Source organism: Protopterus annectens, chromosome 6.part0 (assembly GCF_019279795.1).
Source record: "Protopterus annectens isolate FY-2018-M chromosome 6.part0, PAN1.0, whole genome shotgun sequence".
Taxonomy (NCBI): Eukaryota; Metazoa; Chordata; order Ceratodontiformes; family Protopteridae; genus Protopterus; species Protopterus annectens.
Genome location: NC_056737.1, coordinates 1574377547 through 1574395265, shown reverse-complemented (window position 1 = coordinate 1574395265; position 17719 = coordinate 1574377547). Strand labels below are relative to the sequence as shown.

Genomic DNA, 17719 nt, shown 5'->3' with positions numbered 1-17719 from the left:
ATATTTTGTTCAGTAATTATATAGAAAGCATGATGACACAACACACTTACTGATCTTTGGTGTGAGACTGTATAAAAATGAAAATGTATAGGACATTTTTCTACTCCTCACTACTGTTGCTGAATTTGTGGAATCTGTGTCTTTAAAACCATTTATCTGCATTAATGCCAGCTTTCTAAAGTGATTTCAATGACCTTCCAATTTAAATCTATGTGTAGTTCATCACTACCTACTTGGAAACTGCTAGTATTTAGAGAAGTGTTCACTCTGAAAATGAACACTCTGGTCATATTTTACAAATGTGTTGCTTATTTTGTTATAACTACAAGCCTTCTAAAATTTCAACTCCAGAAGTGAAAAATTACCCTCTGAGCAGACCAATCTATGCTATTGTAAACTCATTTACAAAGCAGCAAACAGTTATAGCTAAGATCATACAACAAGTCCTTATTTGATTAATAAATTGAAGGGAACTTCCTCCACTTTGACAGATAGTTCTAAGAAATGTTATTATTTTAGTAAATACTTTGGTCTGTGTTTCAAACGAAAAGTGCTAAAGCATAGTCACAGGTGTACCTGATTAACTGCAAATAACCTATTTAACCTCCAGAAAAGGATATGTGTCACAGAAAACTGTCAAGTATCCTGCACAAACTCTACCAAAGTGCACCTCATTTTGAGCAGCATTCCTCATTCTGAGTCTTAAAAAATCTATCCCCCTAATTGTCCTACATTGAAAGGGTCTGTCATTCATTCAGGATTAAGAAGCTTTTTAATTAATATTCATGGTAAATAATAGTGAATCATATCTCATTAAAAGAATATTTAATAAATACAGATTAACACATTCTAGCCATCCTGTGAGTATCCTAATTGAAGCTATTAGGAAGCCTTTAGTAGGTGTTCCACATTTTTCCCAATTGTCCCATATTTTGGGAGGCAGTGTTCCACATTCTGGAGAGATGGAAGGTTGAGGTGCACATTTAGCCGTCTTTCTGATTTTTCATCAGCATCTTAATAATTGATCCAACATACACAAGCCTATTTCACTTGTTTGAAAAAGAAAAATACAGTAGCTAGCAATGAGTCTGAGGAGATCCGGTGAATACAAATGTAAAGTGCCCATAACTAAAACATTGACTTAAAAAAGTGACCACATATCTCACCGATACAAGCCCAAACTAAAGCTTAGATAAGTCTGTAAACGCTGCAAAACTGAGTCTCGTAAGTCACCTAAAACCATAATTAGTGACAGCATAGTTACCTAACTACCTAGCCACAGTCTCCATTTTATAAAATTGCTGCAACCTCAAATATTGTAGATTCTCAGAACATGCTGTGATATGGTGTCCGTCACAAAAGGTGGAAGGAGTGCAAGGAAGTCAAAAGAATAGAGATCAGGTGTGTCCAAGTCTTACATTGTCTTACAGACCGCAAAATACTCAAGAAATTAGGAAATGCATGACATAAATAGATGTTTTGTCCAAAAGTAGTACAACATGTACAAATGTCCAGACGGCCCGGCCAGAGAGACTACTCAAAACAATCAGAATGTCTGCAGTTAGAAACATCAAACCTACCTTAAATATAAAGGAAAACATAACTGTCAGTGCAACCACACGTAGTGAAATGAGTTACTGATTACATGTACGCATGAGCAGCTGCTGATGACAATACATGCAAAATAATGTTTTGGAAGAGGAAGAGAAGAGAAGGTAGACATTGAGTGACTGTAATTTGCATTGATTCACAGAAGTTGCCCCATAATTGAATAAGTTGCATATGTTAAATAAAGCAGTCCTCACTGACTCCTGACTGCACAACTGAAACGGACTTCATCCCGGTTTGATGATTTTTTCACGGATTTTACTGACTGAACCGGATAGTCCGGTCAAAAACCGGGCAGCTGGCAACCCTACTTGTAAGGGCCCTGGGGCCATTAGCTTTGTAACCTCCTATGATGCTATGCTGATAATTGTATAAAAGCAAGTATGCAATGTATACTTTTTGTAACTGTAAACATGTTAATATGGTTTATTTTATTTTATATAAATGCATATTTGCCTATGTCTTAAGTAATAATTCAATAAAAAAAATTGTAAAACCATAAATGTTGAGAGCCAATCAACATCCAGGTTTACATGGCATGAAAAGCCTGAAGCCTGTTTTAAAATTAAGGTGATAGTTACTTATAAAGATGTGCATGAAACTGATGTTTACATTTACCTGATGAAGCATTTTATGCAAAAGCTTTTAAATGGAAGCTTGTGGCATTATATTAAAACATTTCTTTCTGTGGAGACCTGAGGTGGTTGTTTTTTGTTTGCTATGGTATTTTGTGACTGTGCTCATCTTCACTTGATGGAGTTAACTGAAGTATTTGTTTTTAGAACTGCCCAGGGTGCCAGATGACCTAACTATCGCTCTGATCTTAAGAACACCAAATACTTTAGCTTCACTCATGAGAAAGATGAGAAGGGAATGTAAATAGCATGTGAAGTAATTACTATGGATCTTGACCTCAAATTATCACAGTAAGTTTGCAGAGTGGATAGGTGCATGTCCCTACCTGGATGATAAAGCATCACATCACAGTAGTGTTTACTGTGTTGACTTTTAGAGGGGCAGGATTTATCAGAGGTTCAAAAGAATTTAGGGTAAAATTGGTCTGTATGTGCAAGTGGCTCACCTTCTCATTTCCTTCATACTTATGAGCATTTTTGTTTGAGAAGGCAGCAAGACCCGATGTATTTATAAGTGTTATAAGTGAGCTCCTCAGGCCAGACTGGATCGTCATGTGGTCAGAAAGTGAGTGGGAAATTAATGCAGAAATGACTTGATTGGCTTCAGCTGAGTTATCCACAAGTTTAAATCCTTGATCAAAGGAGGAATTAAAGAGTATCTTCTACTGAATCCTAATTATGATATTAAACATTTCTGAGTTACCATTTAAGTTTTAGCATGTGACATATTACATTTGGGAATACTAAACTTTTAGAAGACAGTAAATCCAGAACATTAAGGATTATTCTTGATAACAAACAGGACTGATGAAAGCCCAGTGCAAAAACTGAAGCATGCATTCTACTTTATCTTTTTTTAACAAGAAACATCTTTATTAAATTATCTCTTATGACAAAGGCAATCATACATTTATATAAACGAAAACAAACCATACTGACATGTTTTCAGTTTCAGACTTTATACATCGCTTAGAATCTATTGAGTCATTGTCAGTCAAACACTACAAAACTCATTCAGTTCCTGCCTTCCCTTAAATCGTGTCTCTCCTCCAAAACATTATTCTGCATATAGTGTTCCCACAATTCCTATTTTTCTATGTAATCTGCTCCTACCTTTTTCTAAAGATCCCACTTTCAATATTTTTATCTCCATTACTATATTCACTACTTCTAGTGCAGTTAGTTTAGACTTTCATAGGTTCATAGGTAGGTACTAGGCTATTGGCCCAAGGGCCTATGTAAGCCTAGCCAACAAGGTTCCCTGGCTTACGCCACCCAAGAAAGTTATTTTCCTGTGCCACTGTTGAGCAGACACACAGAAGTGATCCCCGGGGTGTATTTCCTATTTCCCATCCACTCATCAAGATTTTTCTTGAAGAGTGCTAATGAAGAACTTTGCTTGACATAGATGGGTAACCTATTCCAGAGTATGGGAAGTCTCTGGGACAGGAATCTATCCCTCCAGCATGTCCTATTTATTGTGGTGCCAAGGTTTAGGTCCCTAGAGCGTGTAGCTTGGAGGGATTGGGATTTCTTTAGGTGTAGCATGTCCAACAGCTCTGGATTTGACATAGCTTTATATGTTAGGCAGAGATCACCTCGGAGTAGGCAATATACTATGGAGTAAAGCTGGAGTTTTTTGAGGCGGTCAGTGTAGGGCATTTGTTTGAGGCCAGTAATCCTCTTTGTGAGGTACTTCTGTGGCCTTTCCAGCTGCTGCAGATGTCTTGTGAGGTACTTTCCAAAAGGGGCATTGTACACTATAATGGGTCTAATGAGTGTCGAGTAGAGGGGAACAATGACCTCTTTTTTCCTGGATGAGAACCCTTTTATGATGAGGTGTGCCACATAGAAGGACTTCCTGACTACTGTGGCAATGTGACTATCAAAGGAGAGACTACTGTCCACCTGGGTCCCAAGGTCTCTTATCACGCATTCGGTGTTAAGTAGATTGCTGCTTATGTGGTAGTTTATGGGTACAGAGTTTTTACCAAAGGGGATGACACTGCACTTTTTGGCAGTGAGCTTGAGGCCATGGCTCTTACACCAGGCATCTGTCTCAGCGAGGCCCTTCTGTAGGATGTCCACATCATTTGGGGGCTTGACTATGGCTCCTAGTTTGCAGTCATCTGCGAACTTCATTAGCCAGAGGCCTTCTGTGTTAGCCTGTACTTCAGAGAAGTAGATACCAAACAGGAGAGGTCCCAGGATGGAACCCTGTGGTACTCCACTTGTCACTGCTTTGAGGTCAGCTTTGGAGTCTGCAACATTTACAGTGTGGGTTCTGTCAGTGAGCCAGTTGGCAACCCATCTTGTGACATACTGATTTATACCTAGTTTAGTGAGTTTAGCTATAATTTGATTTCCATTTTCTAGTAATTGCTTTTTAGCAGTCACCAGAATTAAAATAAGCAAGGCCTTATGATGTCTAGGCAATTCTGATTCTGTATCATAGCTAAAAAAAATAATTTCCTTAGTTACACCAATTTGCTCACCCAGTATTTGTTACAGTAGTCTGCAGAGAATTTTTAAAGTCTTCCAAACTCACTACACTCCTAAAACGTATGTTCCCATTTGCCTCTTTCTTCCCCATTACAACTCTGACATTTGTAATCTACCTGAGGAAAAATCCTTTGGAGTCTACTTGGGGTATAAAAATACCTATAAAACACTTCCAAGCAAAGATCCCAAATCGTCTAGACTTTGTTGCATATTTGGTAGACATACACATATCCCACCATTGTTTCTTTGTGAATTGCTAACCCAGTGTCTCTTCCCTGTCCTTTCTAATCTCCTCTGATTGATTCCTATAGTTGTCATGCAATATTTTATATGCCCTACTAATTATTTTTTTACCAGCCCCTTCTGTTCTAGATTTTACTAAATACTCTACCAGTGCTGGTCTTTCACTTAGGATCCCCTTATTTCTTTCTCTTTGTCTATACTCTGATATTAATCCTTGATAGTGAAGGCAATCTCTAGCCTTCATTCCAAGTAAATTTGTGGCATCCTCTCATTCTAATTCCTTTCTCTCTAATTATTTGCTCCCAATACTTTGGGTCCTTTGCTAGTTTTCTCCAGTAAATTCCAGCCCCTTCTTGTGCATTCTCTGTACCCCTAATTATAGTTATTCATATCAGCACAACCTCCATTCTTCATACCCACATTGGCTTAGGTCTTAGAATACTATCTCTAACTTTCTGAATATAATATTCTGTATGGTTAATGTTATTTTCCTTAAGGATCTGCATCCAAAATCCCAGTCTTTCCTTGTTTCTTGAGCTTTCCCCATTTCATCATCATCCCTTTCTACGTTGACTTACAGCTTTCTGCTTAGGCTATATTTAGGAGTCTTAACTGTGTAGCTCTGAAACACCTCTTCAAATCAGGTAATCCCAAACCACCTTGTTCTATTGAAAGGATCAACTTATCCCACTTGCCTCTCACTCTCTTCCCCTCACAGATAAAATCCCTCAACTCTTTACTAATTGCTATCCACAACTTCCCTTCTTTTTGATAAAAATATGCCTGACCAATGCTGACCTGTGTATAAAACTAAGGGGACTAAAAACACTTTCACTGCTTGCTATCCATATCCATATCCATAAAATATATCTTCCAATTTCACAGTTTTTTGTATTGTTATATTTTGTTTAGTATCTTCACACATACCCTAGCTGCCAAAACAGAATCCTTTTTAATTCATACACCTAAGTATTTAATTTTATCATGGCCCCATAAATATGGATATTACTAAGCCAGTTTGTTTGTGGTTGCATTAATTTACAGCTATTGCCTTTGTTTTGTCTTCATTAATTTCCCTGAAACTGTCTCAGAATGTCCCACAACACTGAAATGTCCTTTTCTTGTTTTGTGAGGTATAACATAATATCACTTGCAAATAAAGCAATTTTTTCTTGTCTACCATACCAATTATATCCTTTAATTTCAGATCCCTTATTTTCTATGCCAATGGTTCTAAATATAATGCAAATGACAAAGGGGAAAGAAGACAACCCTGTCTGGTTTCTCTTCTCAAAGAGAACTTATCAGAGAGAAAACTCCCCACTTTAATGTTTGCCTCCAATCCCTCATATGTTCTCCTAATCAACCTTATACTTTTATCAAGGAATACAAATGCATCCATTGCCCTACTCATAGAGTCACAGCTTACTCTGTCAAATGCTTTCTCTGCATCAAGACTCACAACAGTGGTATTTTCTTACATTATGCTTCCCTTTGGGTCATCATTGTTCTATTAAGGCTGTCAAATGTTTGCTTCCCCTCCACAAAATGACATTGAGCCATATCTATCAATTTTGTCATCACCTTTGCCAGTCTTTTAATTGTTATAGAAATAAACACTTTATAATCATGGTTTAGAATTGAAGTGGGCCTATATGAAGAAAGATCTGATGGGTCTTTACCACCTTTAAGTATTACAACCACCACCACTTTCTTCCAGGATGCTGGTGCTTCTCCTTTTTTTAAAATACTGTTAAACAAAACCTTCCAGATCTTTATCACTTTCTTCCTTCCTAGCTTCCAAACTTCCACAAGAATACCATATATTTCTGGAGGCTTTCTTGTGGATTGGTTATACATCATAATTTTTATCTAGTCACCTCATATCCTAACTGTTAGTAATTGAATCTCATATACCTCTAACCTTGACATATTTAATTTTTCCATAAACATTTCCATTTGTACTTTTTCCTAAATATGTATTGTATTTATTTTTATTTTATTTAACATTTATTAACCAGGAAAGTCCGACTTGGAACGAAGCCAGTTTTCAGCGGAGGCCCAGGCAGAAACGGTCCAGAAGCATGACTTTGCAATATTTGTAATACCACTACAGGATCGCTGGTTAGTTTTCTTGTTATAGGCTTCCTACACTTGGCAGCAACCCTTTCTGTTTCAGGACTCATTGTGCTAAAAGTTTTTTCTGTTCTGGATTTATTATCAAAAATAAAAACAGTTGCTTAACAGCAGTCTTTCTAAACTCATGCATCTTACTGAGGTAGTCCCTTATTTTCTCTTTATCTCTCTGTAACTGTGCCGCCTCTTACTCTGTGAGATTCCATTTATGTTGCAATACTTTAACACTTACAAACACAAGGTGTGGGGTTTGAGTCTCACAAGGGATAATTGGCTAAGCTTAAAATAGCTCGCAAGGGCAGCTAGCTTAGTACTGATCTATAAACCTATAAACCTATTTGTCAGTCCCTCTATATAATTCTTGTTACTTCTTAGCCATATCGCTTTTTCATTTATACCCACCTTATTTTTAAACTCTACTTTAATTTTATCCTACTCCCAAGCTATATTTTCAGAAGTAATTTCTATCTTCTTTAATCACTCCAGAATAATTTCCACTACCCATTCCTTGGATTCCTTTCTTTTTAACAGATAGCTGAGGAAGCGCTAGTGTCTCATTTTTATTTCATTATCCTGTATTTTTATTTTAGTTATTATTGGCGCGTGATCTGAAATAATTATCGGATGCATATCAAAACGTTCAATTAAATGCACATGTTCCTAGAAAATATAATTTCTCTCTAGCTTAGCTCAGTTTTTTTATTTTGGAGAATGATATGTAAATTCTCTCTGAACTGCTACTACTGAACTCACATCTTCCATACCAAATATTTTCATACATTTTTTCAACCCTCTTTTCTTGTATTTTCTCTTCTATGCCCCCAGATACAACCTCACTGTTGCAAATCAAATTCCAGCCTCAACCTATAAGTAATATTCCATGCTGAAAGCTGATTATTTCTCCCATAATTTTCTTAAGCTCCATTGTAGCTGTTTTAGGTGGAATATAAATACATGCCAGTGTAATTACTACAAATCTACCATTATTATCCCCCCCCTCTTCTATAACTATTGGAGTTCCTCTCACAATTAATATAAATACTCCCCTTTTTCTTTTTCCCAGATATTCTACCGAATAACAATCCTGAAATCCTTTCTTTATCAAGTTCACATACTCAGTTCTTTACAAATGTGGTTCTTGTAGTATAGCTAATTGCAGTCTGCATTTTTAATATAGTTTACTACTCCTTCTTTTTAGTATATGTCTGTGATACCATTCCCATTAAAAAATAATATTGAAAATGTCATAATAAGAAGTTATTATTCACACCTATTATGCATAACATTTTTAATGTATAGTTTCAGTTTTTGTGTTACATGCATACACTACTGTTGGGCAGGATTATCTTTTATGCAGTTGTTTCTTGACATATCCGTTTGAACCTATGTCACATATTACAAAACTTCTTGTTTTAATGAATACAATACCCTAAAAAATGCATCTCAAGAACACCCCCAAAACATATTAGCTTAATAGTAACACACAACATTATATACATCTTCAAACAATGAAGTCTAACCCTCCTAACAGGAACAATTGTCCCAGACCGATAGCCCCACTCACAGGCTTGAATTAACCTATTATGAAAGTTATACATGCTAGCACACATGATGCAGCCTGTACTTCTACTTCCACTGAGTGCTATTTTTGTCTTATATTTTTTCTCTCCCAAATGAGGAAAACAACTAGAATGCTTTCAGAAAACATTATTCCCTAGCCACTGAAAGAAAGAAATATTAATTTTTATTGCCCCTTCTTAGAGTGTCTCCACAGAAACATGAGAACCAGAAACACAGCTGTGTTCCACTGCACCTATTGCAATGTAAACATATATGTGCTAGAGGGAAGAACTATTCAGTATTCATTATATTTAGTGTTCTTTTATTTATCTGCTTCCCTTTAAAAGTCGTTATTAAATCAAGACAAGGGCCTTAATCTAGTTATTCCCCTATGCAAAAATAAGAAAAGACATATCAGTTGTACTTATATCATGCTCTTTTGTCCAGACTTTCTTCTGTTTTTGCATTGCAGTGCCTACATTTCTTAAAATTGAACAAGAAGGAAAGAAAGTAAAATATGTGCACATGTTTACTTTAGTATCCTTATTACACACAAAATCAAATGAAAAAGCTTTACTTTGTAGCATGCAGTTAATGCCATATATCATAAAATACTGTTAAGAATAACATTTTGTTTTAGTAACAGTAAACTCTTTCTTTCCTGTTCTCCTCTCCTAAATTTTCTTCCAAACACTAGTCCTCCACAAGTTTAACAAAGTCAAAAAAGTCCAATATTTTAAGATTTTCTTGTTCTGTCATCCTTTACTACTTCACAAATGCAATTAATGCTTCGCAATCCCACATTTATTCATAATTTTCTGAGTTTCTGGTTTTCTGCCCATTAATCTCCATCTCCCACATCTGGTCGCTAGTAAATTTCAAATATACTCCTGGTTCATCTAGTCAACTCTTGTGCTTGTTTCTGTCTCTCGAGCATTTTTGGAACATTGGAAAAGGTTTCACTGCATAGTCTCTCTATGGGCTTTATTATCAGAAGAGTAAGAAACAGAATCCCCTTCTGTTTGATAACTCACTTATTGTTGGACACACTTTTGTATTTTCTCCTTAGCATGTTCTACATCAAAGAATAATTTTGACCCTCCAGGAAAAAAAAATTCTAAAAATAGCTGAATACAGCAGTTGAATCTCACTTCTGCTTTTCTACATTTCCTGATTACCGGAATAAATTTACTCCTCTTCTGCCTTGTGTACAGTGAGTAATTATTTTCCACTAATACTCTACTGTCTTCCACTTTTAGTACTTTGTCCTTTTGCCACAGTTTTGTCACAATCAACTCTTTGTGCTGTAGGACTGCATCTTTACTATTAAATGTCTGGGTTGCTTTCTCATGGCCAGTTTTGGAGCATATGCACAATGTGCCCTTTCAGTTAACTCCTGCTGTGGAACACCAATCCTGTTGCTTTTTTGTGCTTTCATAAAATTCATACAGTCCATTCCTTCCAGTGTCTCCGGTACAGCAGAAAATTTCAGGTTTTTACTACATGCTCTGTCATCTAATTCTACCATTTTTTGAGACATCTCTTCTTGAGCAGTCTCATACTCAGCCAGCCTCTTCTTCATGTGGACCTATGATTTTTGCAATTTTATCAACTCATTTGAATATCTGTTTAATGCTTCTTTCATTTTTTCCAACATTTTATTTGAGTTGATATACTCCTTCTGTGTTTCATTTATTTTAATCAGCTCTGAGCACATTTGACATATTTTTTCCTCTAGATTACTGGAAGCCATGTCTTGCATCAAAGCTGGAGCTTAAGCTGCCTTTTGCTGAACACCTGCAGGATTCTTCACAGCCAGTGTCCCCCCCTCATCTTTTTTGATTGATTTTTCTTTCAAGTTTTCTGATTTTTTTAGGTGGGGGGTGGGGCATCCAGGCATTGCAATTACTAAATTACTAGCTAGTTACTGAAATTTACCCAAAAAGATAAATTCACTGTCTCTCTTTTCTGAGTTTCTGTTTTCACACAGGGAGAGCTGAAATTAAGCTGCTGCTCAGTGTGCAGCCATCTTGGAACTTCCAATCCATTTATCTTGAGAAAGAAATGTTGTTTGTGAAAGCAGAATTCATAACCAAGCTCAGAAAAAAATTGCTGTAAGTGTATTTCTCTGTGTTGGAAATCAAACTGAAACTAATGAATAGTTGCAAAGACCTGTTGATATGCATGTTGAAATCATATTGAAAGCTGAAACAGATCAAACTTGAACTAATGAACAGTTGCAAAGACCTGTTGATATGCATGCTGCTGAGATCATGCTGAAATCTGAAACAGAGTCCAAGTGCAGAACACAATTACCCAGATAATGGTAAATGTGAATGTCTGTGATGCTGAGTTGTGCAAACACTGGGCCTAGAGATTTGTTAAAGACTCTGGAAGAAGTACAAAGGCAAATGTCAAGGAAATAAACTGGGACTGTTATTTCTCACTAAAATATAAAGCATTTTCTGTGGGATGTCTGAAATGGGAAATGTAAGTAGGCATCTTCTGTAACTATGTTGCATCCAGGCCCCATGAAGAAGAAGACAAAGAAAAATTATAAAGGTAACATCTTGCATGTTTTATGAATATTTTTAGTTGCATGTGTTTAAAATTAATCTCCACTTTCAAATACATTTTTGACAAGAAAAACAAGAACTAGAGCCCTCGTACTTCTTCTTCTTTTTTTAATATTGCCCCTCTAGCCTGCTACTATCCTTTCTGGCTATATTTCAGCACCTTTTTCCAGTCCTCCAGACAGCCTACAGAAAATGCTTTACATTTTTAGTGGTAAATAACAGTCCAAGTTTATTTTCTTGAGTACCACAATAGTTCCTTGATGGATAGTCCTGGGGATGACCCCCAACTTCTCCAGGAGTTGGCCTAGTGGTAAAATTCCAGGTAGTGAGTAACCTATAGGGAGCAATTAGGAGCTAGGAGCCATCATTCTGCATCAGTGGTATTTCACAATCCCTTCATAGGAAGAGAGGAATGCAATGCCAATAGTATGTCCATCACTCCCCTTACAATGCTGAGCTGCAAAACTGTAGGTCTTCATCAGAGATAGGCAGAAACTGGGCAAGCAGCAGTTCTCCCTGAATCCTCCTTCTGAGATACATGAGCTGGCCATTAATCATTCTATCCACCAGCCAGCCCTGACCTCAGGGCAGCTGTTGCACAAATTGACATACTGTCTCCATGCCATTGAGAAAGCTAGAACTCTCATGCTTATTTCTACAGATGAAGTCACTGAACTGCGTTTGCCCTTTTCTTTGTAGCTCTTGTGGTGGAGTGACATAAAATGGACATGGAAAAGGTCCTGTTGAAAATTAATTTTAGTAGACTGAAATAATTATTCCTTTTGCCATTTATCTACTGCTATGTTGGTCATTTAAAGACATACATATTCAGTTTGACTTTTAGGGGTTTGTAAAAAAGAGTGATGGGACTGGGAGAGTGAAAAAGCAAGACAGTAACATTTGCTATGGTTGTCAGGGAAGTGGAGATTGGGCTGGCCTTCAAACAAATCCTTTTTAATTTTGATTTCCATAAAATCTAGACTGTAAATTTTGAAACAATTTCATTTTACCACTCTTTATTATTTGTTTATTGGGTTCCTATAAAGTTAAAGGAGTACAAAAGTAGGCTTTATATCATCTGCAGCCATTTGTTTCTCCCTCACATACTTAAAGATGTTTCTAACACAAATAACAAACAGGTTTTAACTTTAAAAGATGGGAGATGATGAAGAGCACTGGACTGATATAGTATCTTTGCATGAGGGCTGAAGTGTTACATCAGAAACATAGCTGTACACATGCACCCTTGTCTTGTAACATTTAAATCATGATTGCAAAGACAAAATTTCAGTCAAGTGTTCTCCATTAGTTCCGGTACATGGGTACTTGTTGTTGTCATAAAGAATTTTCTTTTGTATAACAACCTATATTTTGCAACATTCTATTTCTATGTGGAAGTTGTCCTGCTTTATTCTAAGGGTCTTACAATTGTAACTTACAAATCATCAAGAAAGCATGTGAGGCCAGTCTCAGGTAAGGGAACAACTGAAAATGACATATTGTAAGAGAGGTCCTCTTTCAGGCAGTTAGGTAAATGGGCATCGGTCCTTCTTTCAAAATTTACTAAAACTGCATTAGGGGAGGAAAATTCACATGAGGAAGGCATGGCACACCTGAAATGTTTGATTTGGGGCTTGCATTAAAATATAAGCCTTCAGGAGGTTGGTACAATATGTTAGATGACATTAGTGCCTCCCTTTGAAAATGCCATTCATGAGGTCTCTAACACTTGCAGTGATGTCAATTCCCCTCTGTGAGGAAATGGTCAGTGTTTTAAAGGCCACACTTTGTTTATTATTACAGCCGAGTAAGTTATGGTAATAATGGAAATCAGTAGACTGAGTGTAACTTGCACGTTTAGTCACAAATACGAGATACACTCAGTCTAGAGTTCTCCTTTATTGCCAAAAGATGTATCTGCATGTCTCACCCAGGTTTCTATGGTTGCTGGAAAAGGGAGATATGGAAGTGTACAGACTGATGCAGGACAGGCCACACTAAGAAAAGAGGTTACACAGAAGTCACAGCAATGTAGCAGTCCAGGATACTAATAGCGGTAGCACTTTTTTCTGTCTATGCAGATTTGACACCATAGTCACAGTCTGTGATATCACCAGTAAAGCCACTGTCAGAGACTGTACCTCCTCCACCATCTCCTGTACAGATATCTCCTACATCTTGTGACTGCTGAGATGACTTGCCAGCAGTGTCCTCACTCCAATGGGATTGTCGGTGCTGCTGGCCCACCTCCTTCAATAGTGGTAGACAAACCTCTCACTGCAGCCTCCAAATCATGGTGCAAAATGGCTGCCATCTCCTGGTGTAATTTCTGTTACTTTTGATGCCATAGCTTTTGCTGGTAGTCTGACAATCAGGCTGGACATGACTGTCTAGTAACACACATTGAAAGATACATGCACACATATCCATACTACACATCATGAAGCAGCAGTGTACAAATCAAAACATTGCAAGTAGTATGTATCAACTATGTCTCCTTGAAAGATTATAAGCATTGCCACATAGTAGAAGTGTTAGTGGAAACAAAGCTGTGTAGTATATGTCAGCAACCACTGTACTGATTTACATACATGAGGTGACTATAGTCTATTGCAAGGAGCACACATTATAGCTGATAGCACCAGAACCTGGTAAGTGCCCTCAGTGATAAGGAACAGAAAAGACAAGCAGTGAATCCATGCGTGCATACAATATCATATGTATTGGTCTTGCACATAGGTGTGCTCCAAGCATGCACGCAAGACATTTTCCAGTGATCCTAATGGAACATGTTAGGAAATCATCTCCATAACATTTACTCCAAAATGTAAAACAAAATTAATCTTCACAGAGTAGGCACTGACCATCTGAGTTACAGACATTGCTTCATAGGATACATATTACTAGCCAGTAACAGGACATCAGTGCTAAGGATCCTGCTCAGTGGATTCCAGTCCTTTGGTGAATTGTGCTGTGGTTGACATGTCTGCAGAACCTCTGGCCTGCCCTACAGTACCTTGATGGATTCATGAGGACACAAGTACATCATCCTGGTGTTTGTTAGCACATGCTAAGTGACATGGAAGGTATGGTAGTGTGCTGCAATGCCTGCCTATTTTGTGGCTGTAGCTGGACCATGCACAGGCTTCAAAGAATATGGCTCAAGTGGGTATCATGCATTGTCTGCTAGGTGGTCATTTAGTACATCACCACTTTCAAAGGCACTTACAGGGCCTATGAGTGCCATAGGTGAGCACTGTGCACAACAGGAAAGGTGTTCTCCCCTGCAAGTCTAAACAAATCTGGAAATTAGATAAAGAAAGGCATAGAAACAAAGGCACATACATTAACATTATTTAGAACAGGGATCAATATTAAACCAAAACTACCCCATCTGTCAAAACACAAGGTGTAGAATAGAGTATGAATGCTATACCAATAAACTGTACCAGTTGTTTTAGCTTGTAATAGTATCTTTACCCTTAGACTTACCTTGTGCCAACAAATATATACTTTCAGACTAACCTTTTATCATTTTCATCAGGTTATAACTCCCATTCATTTTTTGGGTCCTCTTTGAAAGCTTGACTTACAAGACACTGAGGAATCAAAATGCCAAACAAATGCCCAAGATACCAAAAGGGTATAATCTCCATCTGTATGTGTTCTTTGCAGGACACAAATCCTATGCAGCCTCCAGAACTTATATATACCAACTCTGGTGTCACACGAACTTGAAGGAATATATATCCCAAACCAAAAGAATCACACACTATGAAATCACAACAGCAATAATCTTCTATAGCACTCAGCAACCAGCTTTCTGTTCCTTGGGATCTTGTGATTTAGGTACTTGATGCTAGGGGAATTTGACCTCAAGCACCTATTTTTTTCTTTTCTTTTTTTTTTTCTTTCTTTTATACATGTAATCATTACATTTACCTGCTTCTTACATACTTTTTTTATTGACATAAATTGGCTGAATATGATTTTTGTTCATTTTAAAATATGTTGAGTACTACAAAAACAGTGTATTACTAAATCTCAGTGCTTTTACTCTCTGGTCTTATATTAGCAACTCCCAAGCTGCAAACAATTCTATACATGACTTGTCAAAAATCAAACATAAAAATTGTGAATAAAGTTCTTCCATTACAGGTAGCTCTGCTTTAACTACATGTGGAGAATACCACTGAAATTTTAACTAGATAGGAACTTAATTTGATTCACTAGTTTCTTAGAAGCCAAATGTTGAGTTTTGAAACTGTGCCCTAAAGATCTACATTATAACAGGACTACTATAAGTAGCTAGTTTACATACTGGATCATTGTAGAAAAACAATAAAGAAATACCACTTTCTTAACAGCAGTTAGATCAGCTAACATTATAGGCCAATGTATTTGGTGTTCATTTTAATATGTAAAAGTGCTGAATCATCTATTTTGGTAAATCAAACAAAAATTACCAATATGCATTTAATGTGACATCATTAATTCAGCTGAAAGTTGTAAAGCTCTGGGGATAATTGTTAGGATTGTTCCCTTTATAAACACACTCAGAATGTACATATGAAGGCACTTTTGATTGTAAAGCAAATATTAGGAAGAATGGATCCTGATCTTCTGATGTGCTGTTAGCCTTACATGTAGACTTTTTATATGTAGCTTTGCTTAAACCACATGTTAAGCATGGTTCTATTTTTGTATGTTAATTCAAGTAAATACTGTAAGATTGAGAAGAATCCAGAGGAACGTTATGCAAAGGATACGTTCAGTCAGGGCAGTTAGCACAGAGGGCTAAAGATCTAAGCTGCTAATGAGCTGTTTCCTGCACCCTAGGTACAGCCACTGATTCCTCACAAATCTGTTTGTCTGCTGTGTGACTCTGAACAAACCACTTAACTGGACAGCGCTTCTGAGTTACCATTGAAAAGGATTGTTTTTGTCTAGTGGATTTACCTGGTTAACAAATGTAATAAATAAGGCAAGTCCCTACATGATACTAGGAGAATGAAGAAATTGTAGCTACAGATAGTGTACTATTCATTTATTAGCATTTAGGGGGACTTAAAGTATTTGCTTCCTTATTTAATGAGAAAATGGCATTTATTTTACATTTAAGCTTTGTTAAGCATGCGATAAATAAGTGTAACAGTAACTTATTTCTATATATTGAGAATGCAGCAATTACTTTAAAAGGGAGAAAAAATGATGAAACTTACAAATGAGAGGTAAAAAAAGAATCAAGTTCATTGTCAGAACTGAAAGTGAGGTTTGAAAATGATTTCATAGCAACATAAGAACAACATTTTGATTCATATAAATATAGTCCAGCTAACATGGTTTAAATTTACTAGATGGTCCACTGGTCGTAAGAATTTGCTAGTATAGCATTGAAGTAATTAGCCTGAACATTAAACAAATGTGACACTTACTTCATAGTGTCACTTCGTAAGTCAATAATCTGAAAGACTTAATAATCGCCAGTCTTCATAGCATAACCTAAGAATGCCAAGGTAACCAAATCAGGTTATTAATACATATTAAATTTGAGGTTGCATTATGCAATACTCAAAGGAATACTTGGTTTTGCTGGGAAACTTAAGTTTTATCTCTTGTCACTGAGGCACTGCAAACTCAGATGCAGTACATTTACTTATTAATGGGTAAGGGGCACTTCCCCACATTAGGGACGCATAGACTGTAAATCCTCTGCAAAATATCCTTTAGCATTATTTCTATTAATTTCTTTGCATTGTTGCTTTATTAGAATGAAACATACTATGATCAGTTTTAAATGATTTGTTGTTGTTTTTATAACTGTGTGAATAACAATCAAGAGTTAAGTTTATTGTAGTCAGTTATGTAAGCAATGACTTTTGGTCATGTACCCACGGAGAACTGAAATAAAAGAAGACTGACGGGAGAAATAGAGCTAGAATAACTTAAAATGTTACTTCTATTTAAAACTGCTATTAAAGTTGAAATGCTTTTGGACAGGACTGCTGTATCAAAAGAAACACAAATACCACCTTGGTTTGTATTATGCTCCATGCAAAAGTATGTGAGCGTGCTGAAGGAATTTGGTTTCCATGAAAGTGTTTATTAGCTATATTTTATAATACATACTAACAAAATAAAAGGTTGAGTGAACTTCAGCAAACACAGCCTGTACGTGTACTCAGTACTCTCAGTTGTAGTAAAGTACAAGAACATGAGAATACTGTAAATTTTGGGCAGGATGACAAAATGTCATAAGGGAGTTTAGAAAAAAATAATGGGACCATCTTCCTGGAAGAAGGAAGAAGAAGAAGAAGGATTAAAGACTACTGTCTTGCAGTTAGCATAGAAGATTAAGGCTACAAGTTGTTAATAAGAAGCTTCTTATAGTTCAGAGTTTGATTCCTTCAGCCTCTCTTAGCCTATTGCACAACTTTGAGCAAGTCACTTAATCGGGCA

The 17719-nt window shown here is 36.7% G+C and overlaps 1 protein-coding gene across 1 annotated transcript in view; it reads right to left on the bottom strand.

The window, feature by feature from the left end:
- Positions 1-17719, bottom strand: part of LOC122804857 (solute carrier family 15 member 2-like) — a 1359362-nt gene that overhangs the window by 11234 nt on the left and 1330409 nt on the right. The gene's annotated exons all lie outside the window — the stretch shown is intronic.